Raw genomic sequence first — 12,346 nt, 5'->3', positions numbered from 1 at the left:
GAACTCCTTGCTCTCTATAATACTTGATTGCTTGACAACTATGTCTTCGCCTCGTTCCAAGATAATCTTTTCATCAGTAAAAGGTTCCTTTATATAGTGAAAATTCCAAGCAAAAGGTGGACAACTCTAAAAAAATATCCCCAAAAGCCCGATGATAAAAGCCCGAAAAAAAGAGGAAATTATGGGCCTGGGCTGACACGGCTCGCGTCAGCTGACACGAGTGGTCGTGTTAGCTTACTACTTAGCTTGACAAGTCCATGAAGGAGTAACACGACTGGGGAATGGCCTGACACGGGCCGTGTCAGACTTATGTTTCTTCTCCTATCCTCCTTTTGCCTAGCACGACCCGTGTCAGGTGACATGGGTGGCCGTGTCAGACCTCCTGTATTGATGATTTTCCATTCCTTCGCTTGCCGGAATTCCGCGTTGTTTGGCTTCGAGTTCCTCGGTTCTTCCACCTTGACCTGTTGGACAAAACACAGATATCCTACGCATAAAATCACGAAAATATAAAATAAACATGACAATGAATGGAAATTCTAAAATATCATACGGGAATTAAAACTGACTTCAAAAGTACCAAAATGCTTGCACAATGTCTCAAAATCCTCGGTTTCTTGTCGGATCAGTAACGAAAACTTAATGAAAATGGTGACTGATCACAACCCCAAAGTTAGCTCATTACTTGCCCTCAAGTAATGTTTCAGATGACACTAGTCACTTCCCAAGATTTTTACTTTTATCTTGACACTGCTGAGATCTTTCGCTAACGCCTTCACTTTTCCTTTTATAGTTCCTGCTTTTCCTTGTGATTTTTCCGTCGTACTTCCAATTTGAGGTACCGTTTCACCTGTCAGCTTATATCACATTCTCACCAAGTCTCTCGGGGTTAACGTGTTTTCATTCATAATTCAGAATATGCAATACCGACTCATAAGTTTGAATAGTTTCTCCTTTCATATCGCCTACACACAACACACACTTTTTGAGGTCTTTCGGGTTGTAACGGGGCTTGGGTTATGGTGTGGATATTCCAAACAAAACAGGAAACAAGTGGTTTTTGGTTCAGAGTCAATGTTACTATTATTTTTACTGTGTTGGTTCATTTTCCTTCTTTTCCTCTATTAAACTTTTTTTTATATAGCTTGGGTTTTTCTTTGCTATTCTTGTTTTTCAACCGAGTGCCCTTCTTTGACCAGTGCTTCTTTTGAACCCTCGAGTTTATTTTATTTTCTTTCTTTTTTACCTCCGATGATTCTCTCCTTTTTTTCGCACTCACCTTGGATTTTGAAACTTATGGGGTTTTACCCTAAACTTAGAATTTCAACACAACTTAATAATATCAACTTGACTCCGAACAAGGTAAGGAAGTGTTTTGGCCGCGGCGTACATTTACGGGGTTAAACAAATAATGGATACATGCTCAAATAAGGTTTACAATGGATAGAATTATTAGGAAGGCTAGAAACGCTCAAGGTTATATTCAAACAACGTACCTTAGTGTGTGTAGATATGCAGTGACAGTCCCAGAGAATCTACACAAATTTAAAGTGATAAAGACATACATGAATATCACTTATGATGATCAATGTGTTTGTCTTTTTATGCACTCACCCTATTAGGTAAAGCTTGACAACATCCACACTACCTCTAGTATGGTGCGACTTCTTCCTTACTTCGGGATGCACAAGGCACTTATGTTGGTTAAGCTGTATCTGTTGCGTCTGATCTTTTTCTTCAGTAGTGTCGACTTCCTGGGAAGATCCTTCACAACAAGCAATGGTAAGTGGAGTGATCATTTCATCCACTCTCACTTGTGATCATCACTAATTTCACAATAACACCATAGACATGAAACACTTGCAGCATATGGTAGCAGAAAAACAGAAAAACCAAATATAAAACCGTAATAATGTAAGATAACAATATTTTTAGAAAACGTAACAAAATACTGAAAATAACATAAACTCTTCCCCATACTTGAACCAAACATTTGCCTCAATGTTTCCGAACAAGGGCGAAGGAGGAAACTCACAATACTCTACTGAGGAGGTGGGTGTGGAAATGCAACATCAATTGCTGCATCACGAGGCTCATTTCATCCAACATTTCTCCCTGTCGGGCCTGCTCGATACCCTGCCGTGTTTGCTCAGTCCTTAAGTCGCTGAGCTCAGTTTGTACCCAGGTCTATTAGTTGGTGGATCAGGAAGAGGATCCTGCATTCTGTTGGGTAGGTTCCGGAGGTGGGGGTACAAACTGGTCTTGAGGTTCACCCTCTTCTGCTTTTGTTGCATCCACATGGTCACTTGCAAACTACTCACCTGTAGCAAAGTGCTCAACATCGTGGCCTTCCTCAGTGTCGGGGTCATCACTTACATATAGCCAATTTGCACAGTCAGTAATACTAACTCTGTCCAGATCCGGAAGAGCCATAATAAACTGTTTATGAATGAGAACAGCAATTTGGGTAATCATGCATCCGACGGAGATGCCTCTGGAGTCCGCTCGGCCAACCCTGCCAAGACAATCAGCTGTAAAGGTAGCTATATTGATGGCTTTATTTTGCGCCATCGAGTACATAAAAAACAACTCCCGTTGAGTTGCTACACTCGTGTTGTCACCCCGTCCGAACAGGGTGTAAGCCAAACCCTTCTGGGATGAGCGGAAACACGGGTTCTGGATGCCAGAGGCTTTAGCACCCTTGGAGGTGTAATCCGTCCTCCCAGTGATGGCAATCCATAAGTCTTTTGGTGAAAACCCATCTGGGACTGCCCCTGGTCCGTACAGCGGGAGTCGGAGTATCCCTGCCATTTCTTCCACAGACAACTCATGATACTTATTGAATAGACGGAAACGTAAAGTCCCAACATAGTACCTGGTTGTGTCGATCCATCTCTTTTCGAGTTGGAATTCCAGCGTGCTTAAGAATTCAAGCGTGATGCACTCATACGTCGGCGCTTCAAGGATCATAAACTCCAACATCCCTAGTACGTAGAACATCCTGTCCACTTTAATTTATAGCCCTAAAGCGTTCAAAGTGTACTCGCACATATACCTGGTAGGTGTGAGCTTTCGTTTTCGGTGGACTTGATACTGTTTTTCCTGTTCTGGATTGTCGAATAGAATGTTATGCGGATTCGGGTTCCGGCTGAGTCGCTTCCGTGACCTTGACATTTCGGCTAGTTGTTGCTTTCCGATTAAAATTTTCCTCAGGGGAATTTTGGACCTGCAAAAAAAACGAAATTTCCAATATATGGAATTAGAAGATTCTGAAACCGTGGTTAAGACGAGGGCGAAAAATGGAGTAATAGTTGTGAAAGGTGTTTTTGCGATAAGGTAATGGAAGTGGTAGTTATGGAAGCTTTTAGGGAGAAGGTTTAATGGAGGTTGGAAAGGGTTTTAGAGAGAAAGAGTGAGGAAGATGAAGTTTGTGAGAGAGAAAGTGAAATTAGTGGTGTAGAATTTGATTAATGAGAAGGGGTAAAGGTGGGTGAGGTGTAGTTAAATGGTAATTAAAATGGTGGGTCCCACGGAAAATGCATTTTAAAAAAAATAAATCAAATTTCGTCTTCCTGACACGGGTTGTGTCAGTTGACACGACCACACGTGTCAGGCTACTGTCAAAAAGATCCATTACATGGCTCTTGACATGGGCCGTGTCAGATGACACGGGTGGCCGTGTGAGGCCACTGCCACGCCCAAACAAAACTCAACCTTCAGTGCTCCTGACACGGCCCGTGTCAGCTGACACGACTCGTGTTTGCTGACACAGGTGGACGTGTCAGCTGACACAGGTGGCTGTGTCAGACCACTGTTTTTACTCCTTTCCCCTGTCTATCCAAGATCCTGACACGGGCCGTTTCATCCGACACGGGCCGTGTCAACTGACACAGGTGCTTGTGTCAAACTGTAAAATTATCCATTTTTTTGGATCTTTCATTTCGTTCATCTTCCGGTAGCCTCCTTTCGTTCGACATGACTTATACATTTATTGAAGTGATTTCCCCTCATTTGTGGAGCTCCTGTGTAAACCTACAAACATACACACACTGATTAAAATTAAAATTGCGTGGGTTGCCTCCCACAAAGCGCTTTGTTTAACGTCGCACAACTCGGTGGTCCTTCCTCTTTTCAGGTAAGACGGACTTTGTCTATCAGACCACCATCCTGCCCCTGTAGGTACGGTTTGACTCTCTTCCCATTTACCTTAAACGTGTCCCTATTTGTCGGTATTCTCAGCTCAATCACTCTATGCGGAAATACCTTTTGTATCATAAAAGGTCCCGACCATCTCGACCTTAGTTTTCCAGGGAACAACTTCAACCTAGAATTAAATAATAACACTAGTTTCCCTTCCTGAAGTTCTTTCTTCTAAATGCGTCGTTCGTTCCATGTTTTGGTTTGTTCTTTGTATATCTTGGCATTCTCATGTGCTCGATTTCTGAATTCTTCTAGTTCTTATAATTGAAGAATTATGGATTTCCCCGCTTTGGAAAGATCATAGTTAAGAAATTTGGTAGCCCATAATGCCTTGTGCTCGAGTTCGAGCGATAAATGACAAGCTTTACCGTAGACCAGTTGAGACGGGGACATGCCTATGGGGGTTTTGAACGTTATTCGGTATGCCCATAGCGCATCCTCTAGCTTGATCGACTAATCCTTTCGTGACGTGCTAATTGTCTTTCCCAGAATCTGCTTTATCTGCCGATTTGATACTTCAACTTTTCCACTTGTCTGAGGATGGTACGGTGTGGCGATTTTATGCTTTACATTGTATTTCCTTAACAGGTTCTCCATCAGCTTGTTCAGAAAGTGTGTACCTTCGTCACTAATTAGTGTTATTGGTACCCCAAACCGAGCGAAGATATGGTTCTTTAGGAAATTGATCACCACTTTAGCATCATTCGTGGGTAATGCTACTGCTTCATCCCATTTTGACACATAGTCAACTGCTACTAGAATGTATTGTTTTCCAAATGACGGTGGGAAGGTTCCCATAAAGTCTATTTCCCACACATCAAATAGTTCTACCTCTAACATGGCATTCTGAGGCATCTGATTTCTCTTTGATATGTTACCTGTCCTCTGACATCTGTCGCATTCTTTCATTATCCCTTGTGCATCTCTGAACAATGTAGGCCAGTACAGTCCAGACTAGAGGACTTTTGTTGCGGTTTTATCTCCGCTAAAGTGTCATCCATATTCTGAGTTGTGACAAGCTTTGAGGATGTCCCTTTGTTCTTCCTCCGGGACACATCTCCCCACCAGCCCATCTTTTCCCTTTTTGTACAAGAACGGATCGTCTCACACATAAAACCTGTAATCATGCAAAAACTTTTTCCTTTGGTTAGAATCAAAATCATCAGGTATTAGTCCACCTACCACAAAATTCGCGTAATTTGCGAACCAAGGGATATTCGTAACGGCTAGGATACGTTCATCGGTGAGCTCATCTCTGATGGGGTGTGTTTCTTCTGTCTCTTGTATGGCAGTCATTCGAGACAACTGATCAGCAATAGTGTTTTCACTCCCTTTTTTGTCTCAGATTTCCAGGTCAAACTCTTGTAGCAGTAGGATCCATCGCAGCAACCTCGGTTTTGATTCCTGTTTGGAAAAAAGATATTTTAAAGCTGCATGGTCAGTGTACACAATTACCTTTGATCCCAACAATTAGGATATGAACTTATCAAAAGCATAAACAACATCAAGGAGCTCTTTATCGGTGGTTGCATAATTCATTTGAGCGGGGTTCAATACATGACTTGCATAATAGATCACATGCAGAAGCTTCGCCTTTCGTTGCCCTAATACTGCCCCTACTGCATTGTCACTTGCATCGCACATGATCTCAAAAGGGAGAGACCAATCAGGGGCAATAACTATGGGGGCAGACACCAGTTCCTTCTTCAGGGTCTCGAAGGCTTCGCTGCACTCTTTGTCAAAAAGAAACGGTGTGTATTTCACCAGTAGGCTAGTTAGCGGTTTTGCGATCTTGGAGAAATCTCTTATGAACCTGTGGTAGAACCTCGCGTGTCCCAAGAAGCTTCAGATGCCTTTTTCATTCACCGATGGTGGTAAATTAGCTATTACCTCCACTTTTGCTATGTCCATTTCGATGCCTCGGTTGGAAATCTTGTGTCCCAATACTATCCCTTCATGTACCGTGAAATTACACTTCTCCCAATTCATGATCAAATTTGTTTGCTGGCATCTTTCTAACACAAGGGACAAGTTTGTTAAACATTTATCAAATGAAGAACTGAATACTGAAAAGTCATCCATAAATACTTCCATATGTTTTTCGAGCATGTCAGCAAAGATTGATGTCATACACCTTTGAAAAGTGGAAGGTACATTGCACAACCCAAATGGCATTCTTCTGTAAGCGAAAATACCATAGGGGCATGTGAAGTCGGTCTTCTCTTGATCTTCAGGGGCAACAACAATCTGATTGTATCCCGAGTACCCATCGAGAAAACAATAGTAGTCATGACCGGCTAACGTTTCCAGCATTTTATCAATGAATGGTAACGGAAAGTGGTCTTTTCGTGTTGCCGTGTTCAGTCTCCTGTAGTCGATGCACACTCTCTAACATGTAACAGTTCTGGTTGGAATTAACTCATTCTTCTCATTTTAAATCACCGTAGTGCCCCATTTTTTGGGTACCACATGGAATGGACTTACCCATGAGCTGTCGGAGATAGGGTAAATTAATCCTGCATCCAACAATTTTAAAACCTCTTTGCGTACCACTTCTTTCATGGCTGGGTTAAGTCTTAGATGTGGTTGCACCACCAGCTTGTGATCATCTTCCATTAAGATCTTGTGCATGCAAACTATCGGGTTTATACCTTTCAAATCCTCGATTGCCCATCTGATTGCACCCTTGTATTTTTTTAGCACTTGAATGAGTTCTTCTTCTTGGACACTTTGTAGACTGGCATTGATAATAACTGGGCATTTTTTCTCAGTATCTAGAAATACATACTTCAGATTTGCTGGTAATTGTTTCAGATCTGCCCCTATTTTGGATTCTTTGGTGATATCTGATGATGGAGGTGGTCTTAAATCTTCCCACAGGTGTGGTTTAGATCTAATCTATTCAGGTTGTTTTTCCATCATAGCAAGCACATCAGAATTACCCTCATCTTCATCACTTTCAAAAATCGATAGACTCAGAACACGTTCTAACGGTGACTGGGGCATTTGCTTTTCAATTTCTTGAGCAATTACCTGATCTATTATCTCTACAGTATGACTTGTGCCAATATCATATTTTTATTACATCGTGTTCCACACATCAATCTTTAGCTCTTTATCATAGACTTTGAGGGTCATTGTTCCTTCCTCTATGTCTATCACGCATCGTCATGTCTCTAAGAAAGGCTTGCCCAATATGAGAGTGATCTCCTCATCTTCGGGCATTTCCAGAATGACGAAGTCAACTGGGAAAACAAACTTGTCAATCTTTACCAGAACGTCTTCCACAATCCCATATGGTCGCCTAATAGAGCGATCAGCAAACTGAAGTGTCATCCGAGTATCTTGAACGGTGCCAATGCCTAATTTCTTGTAGATGGATAGTGGCATAGAGCTCACACTTGCTCCTAAGTCAATCAAAGCCTTCTTGAATTTTCTATCACTAATAGTGCATAAAATAGTAACCGATCCCCTAACTTCCTTTTTCACCGAGATCTTCTTACCTTGAAGAATGGCACTACATGTTTCAGTCAGGATGATCGGGTCTATGTCAGTGTAGCGCTTTTTGGAGATGATGTTTTTCATGAACTTTACATATATTGGCATTTGTTCTAATGCCTCAGAAAGAGGGATATTTATTTCAAGATTTTTGAACATTTCCAAGAACCTCTCAATTTTTTTTCATGTTGGTCTTTCTTCTTCTGCCTCGGAGGGTAAGGGAGTTTGATGTCTGGTTTAGGAACTTTTTCTTTCTCCTTGACAGGTAGCAGTACGACTTCTTCATCTTGGTCCTTGGTTTCCTTGATTTCTAAATCCACTTCTAACAATCCATCTTCCTCCATATTGTTTTCTTCCGTTTACTTCCCACTTCTGGTTACGACAATGTTAGCATTGTTATGTTCTCGCAGATTTATTATTGTACCACTGGGTAGGGTGCCCGGAGCTTGAGAATTTTAAGCTAACTGTTGTGTTATCTGACTCATTTGGACTTCGAGATTTTTTAGGGAGGCAGTGGTGTTTTTTTTATTGGTTCTAGTTTCTTCTTGAAACTACGTGTTGTGGGCGGCTAATTTTTCAATGGTAATCTCCCATTCTGCCTTTTTAGGTGCCTGTTATTGATACTAAGTCTAATATTATCTTGTACCCTGTTGCGGAACATTCCCTCTCTGATCCTTCCAGGAGAAATTAGGATGATTCTTCCAACCTGGATTGTAAGTGTTGGAGTAGGGATTATTCTGTTTTAAGAATTTGATCTCTTCAATTTGTTGGGGAGTAGCAAAGCAATAAACCGTGAGATGAGGTCCATTACAAATTTCACAAGTGCTGGCTTGAGCCGGCTGGACTTGATATATCTGTTGAGTACCTATATTCATAACTTTTAATTTCTTTTCTACTTCGGCATCAATTGTGTCTTCCAGACGAATTTTATTTATCTCTAATTTTAGATCAATTACCCATTCCGGTTGACTAGTACACCTGTCGTATAATTCTAGATGCTCATTGGTAGTTATCGCTTCAATAATCCTTTTAATATTGGTGGCTGTTGAGAAATTTGTTAAGCCACCAGCTGCTGTATCGATCAATTGTTTTGTTTTTATTTTCAGCCCGTTAACGAACATCTGCATTTGTTCCGTCTGATCCATATTATGAGTTGGACATGCTACTAAGACCCTTTTGAATCTTTTTTAGGCATCTCCTAATGATTCACCATCCTTCTGTTTGAAATTAAGGATTTCATACCTTTTTCTCAGGAATACTGATGCTAGAAAGTACTCATTTAAGAATGCCATTTCCATCTCTTCCCATGATGTGATACTGCCGACTGGGAGAGAGTAGAACCATTCTTCTGCATCTTCAGCTAAAGTGAATGGGAACATTCTTAATTGTTTTGCTTCATCAGTATGGCTGTCAATTTTCAAAGTGGTGCTCATGGTCATAAATCTTTGTAGGTGTTTGTTGGCATCTTCATTAACCTTTCCAGTGAAAGGTTTTCTTTCTAATTGATTGATTGTGCTAGGATGTACTTGAAAATTCGTCACATTTACCGGTTGGTTGACAATGGTCAGTCGACCACCCGGTGCGTTTGCACCTCCATAGTCACATAGGAGTCTTTCCGGAGGTGGAGGAGGTGGAATCGGAGGATTATCAGTCATTGGTTCTTCTTTGAATTTGGAGTGATCAGAGGTACTTTCTTCTTTGGAATCCACTCTTGCGTTTCTGCGTCTTCGGTGAAGGGTCCTCTCGATTTTTGCATCAAAAAGAAATTCAGTTGAGGGTTCTCCTCGCATACATAAATTAGTAAATTATAAATGCCAGAAAAATAATTTTATTGCAAAGCAATGAAATTTTAATTGAACTTTAAAATTAACTCTATATTTTGGCTGTCCCCGCCAATGACGCCAAAAACTTGATCGAAAAAATAGCAAGTGTACTATTTTGTCTGTTATAGTAATAATGGGGAAATTCCCCGAATGTCGATCTCAAAGACTGCAAGTTAATATTGAGTTCAATTCATCGTTCAATTAAACAAAAATTATAATTGGGGTTTTTTAATTCAAAATTATAAAAAGAAAGGCGAAGGAAAATAATAATAAAAATAAGGGTTTGCAAGATATTCGGAACAATGCCAGGGAAGGTGTATGATTTATCCCTGTAACAACTCTGAGTTACTACTGCATCAACAAATATCAATTACTACCAATTCTCAAGGGTATTTTCTCCCAAGTCCTTGGTGAGAAAACATTTAATCAATCTACCCTAATTTCTATGTCCATAGGCAATTAGGGTGGAGTTAAGCTTTATTATATCAAGAATGCTCTGATTCATACAGGGTATCCCTAGTCCTAGGTGATATCTACTGCAAAGTAACCTTATGAAAACCTTACCAATGGCATTCCTGCCTAATTGATAACCATAAAATAATCTCGATTGGTCTGAAAGAGAAAACATTAAACACATCAAAAGGTTACCGTAACAATAATATTATAAATGCATATGTAAACTCAAAGTCATTACAATTCTAAATCAGGGACACCCCCTAGCATTGAGGGGTTTATCTATTCATATTGTTCAAAACGAATTCAAGATAAAAATTACACATTATAATTAATTGGATGACTTGGATCTTCAATCGCTTCCACTCATGAAAATCTTCCGCTCTCCGAACTCCTTGCTCTCTGTAATACTTGATTGCTTGACAACTTTGTGTTCTCCCCGTTCCAAGATAATCTTTTCTTTAGTAGAAGGTTCCTTTATATTGTGAAAATTCTAAGCAAAAGGTGGACAACTCCAAAAAATATCCCCAAAATCCCGATGATAAAATCCCGAAAAAAGGAAATTATGGGCCTGGGCTGCCACGGGCTGTGGCAGCTGACACAGGTGGCCGTGTCAGCTCACTGTTTAGCTTGACACGCCCATGGAGGAGTAACACGGCTGGGGAATGGCCTAACACGGGCCGTGTCAGGCCTTTATTTCTTCTCATATCCTTCTTCTTCCTGACACGACCCGAGTCAGGTGACACGGGTGGCCGTGTCAGGCCTCTTGTACTGATGATTTTTCATTCCCTCGCTTGCCGGAATTCCGTACTCTCTCGCTCCGAGTTCCTCGGTTCTTCCAGCTGGACCTGTTGGACAAAACAAAGATATCTTACGCATAAAATCGCAAAAATATAAAATAAACATGATAATGAATGGAAATGCTAAAATATCATACGGGAATTAAAATTGACTTCAAAAGTACCAAAATGCTTGCACAGTGTCTCAAAATCCTCGATTTCTTATCGGATTAGTAACAAAAACTTAATGAAAATGGTAACTGATCATCTGTCATATATAATATTTCCTTAAGAGGCGTCAAAGATCTTCCCGAAGAAGTTCAAGATAACAAAAATTACCTTAAGAGGAGACAAGGATCTTCCCAAGGAAGTCCAACATATTTAAAATTTCCTTAAGAAGAGACAAGGATCTTTCCATGGAAGTCCAATGTACATAATAAAAATGATCTTGTTGTTTATAAACATTGAAAAGATTTTGCATAGTTGGGTGATTATGCCCATAATAAATTGCAATAATCTAACTGTAATAAGATTTAAGATGAAAAGTGTTCCATATTTAAGGTAACAATCGTCCGTCTAATTATTGAGCTTGTATGACCCGTGGGGGAGATTCTGCAATATGTGATATGATCCCTTGCAATTGGGTTGTGGATTACCTTGTTATGCGGGTAAAACCACTTGCTTTAAAACTAGGTCGCCTTCTTGCATTTTCCTCTGCATGACTTTGGAGTTGTACCTTCCGGTGACTCTATGCTTGGTCGAGATTTCTTTGATGTGGGTGACTTCTCTCATTCATCAAAAAAATCCACAACATATTCCAATCATGTCTTTTTTACCTCTTGGTTAAATTAGGAGTGTCAACGCGAGGACGTGTAAATCTCTATGGGCAACATAGTGTCTACTCCATATACCATGGTGAATAAGTTATGGGTGGTGTGATACGACCATAATATTTCATATAGCGGTTTTTATAACACCTTAAGCCCCACATATAATTTTAACGCATAACTTTAATATAAATTACAATCACATAGGGTGTCACACACATCAAACTTATCCTGCTCCGTAACACGGGTTACAAAATATCACACAAAACTTATCATCGCATGCTCACCTTCACTTAGGGTATCATCACAGTAAAATTATTATCAAATCAATTAAACATATTAATTTCAAACTCAAGACGTTAAGTCTTATAACTTCAACTTTCATAATGCAATGACAAGAGTCGTAATGTTCAACTCATCACAATGCTGAAATCTCATCAAACATAAATAACAACTTCAATAAAACAAAAGAAGTTAAAGTAAACGTTCCCAACCCGATGTTACATTGATCAGAGCAAGACACTACTAAAGAAAACAACAAACTATTGGAAGTCGCTCCAAGAACTACCCTCCACTTACTTCAGCAAAGCTACTCCTGAGTATCTACACGATGCCCTTGTAAAGGTAACATTCAAACAGAATGGGTGATAAATACATTCAAAAAATAAGCAGGCACATAACAATTAGATTAGATTAAATACAATACAATTCAAACATAACCCACTATACAACACAACACAACACATGTATTCAAGTTCACCCACTT

This window comes from Lathyrus oleraceus, chromosome 2 (genome assembly GCF_024323335.1).
Source record: "Lathyrus oleraceus cultivar Zhongwan6 chromosome 2, CAAS_Psat_ZW6_1.0, whole genome shotgun sequence".
NCBI classification, from domain to species: Eukaryota; Viridiplantae; Streptophyta; class Magnoliopsida; order Fabales; family Fabaceae; genus Lathyrus; species Lathyrus oleraceus.
The sequence above is the reverse complement of the archived record's forward strand: the minus strand, read 5'-3'. Positions refer to the sequence as shown.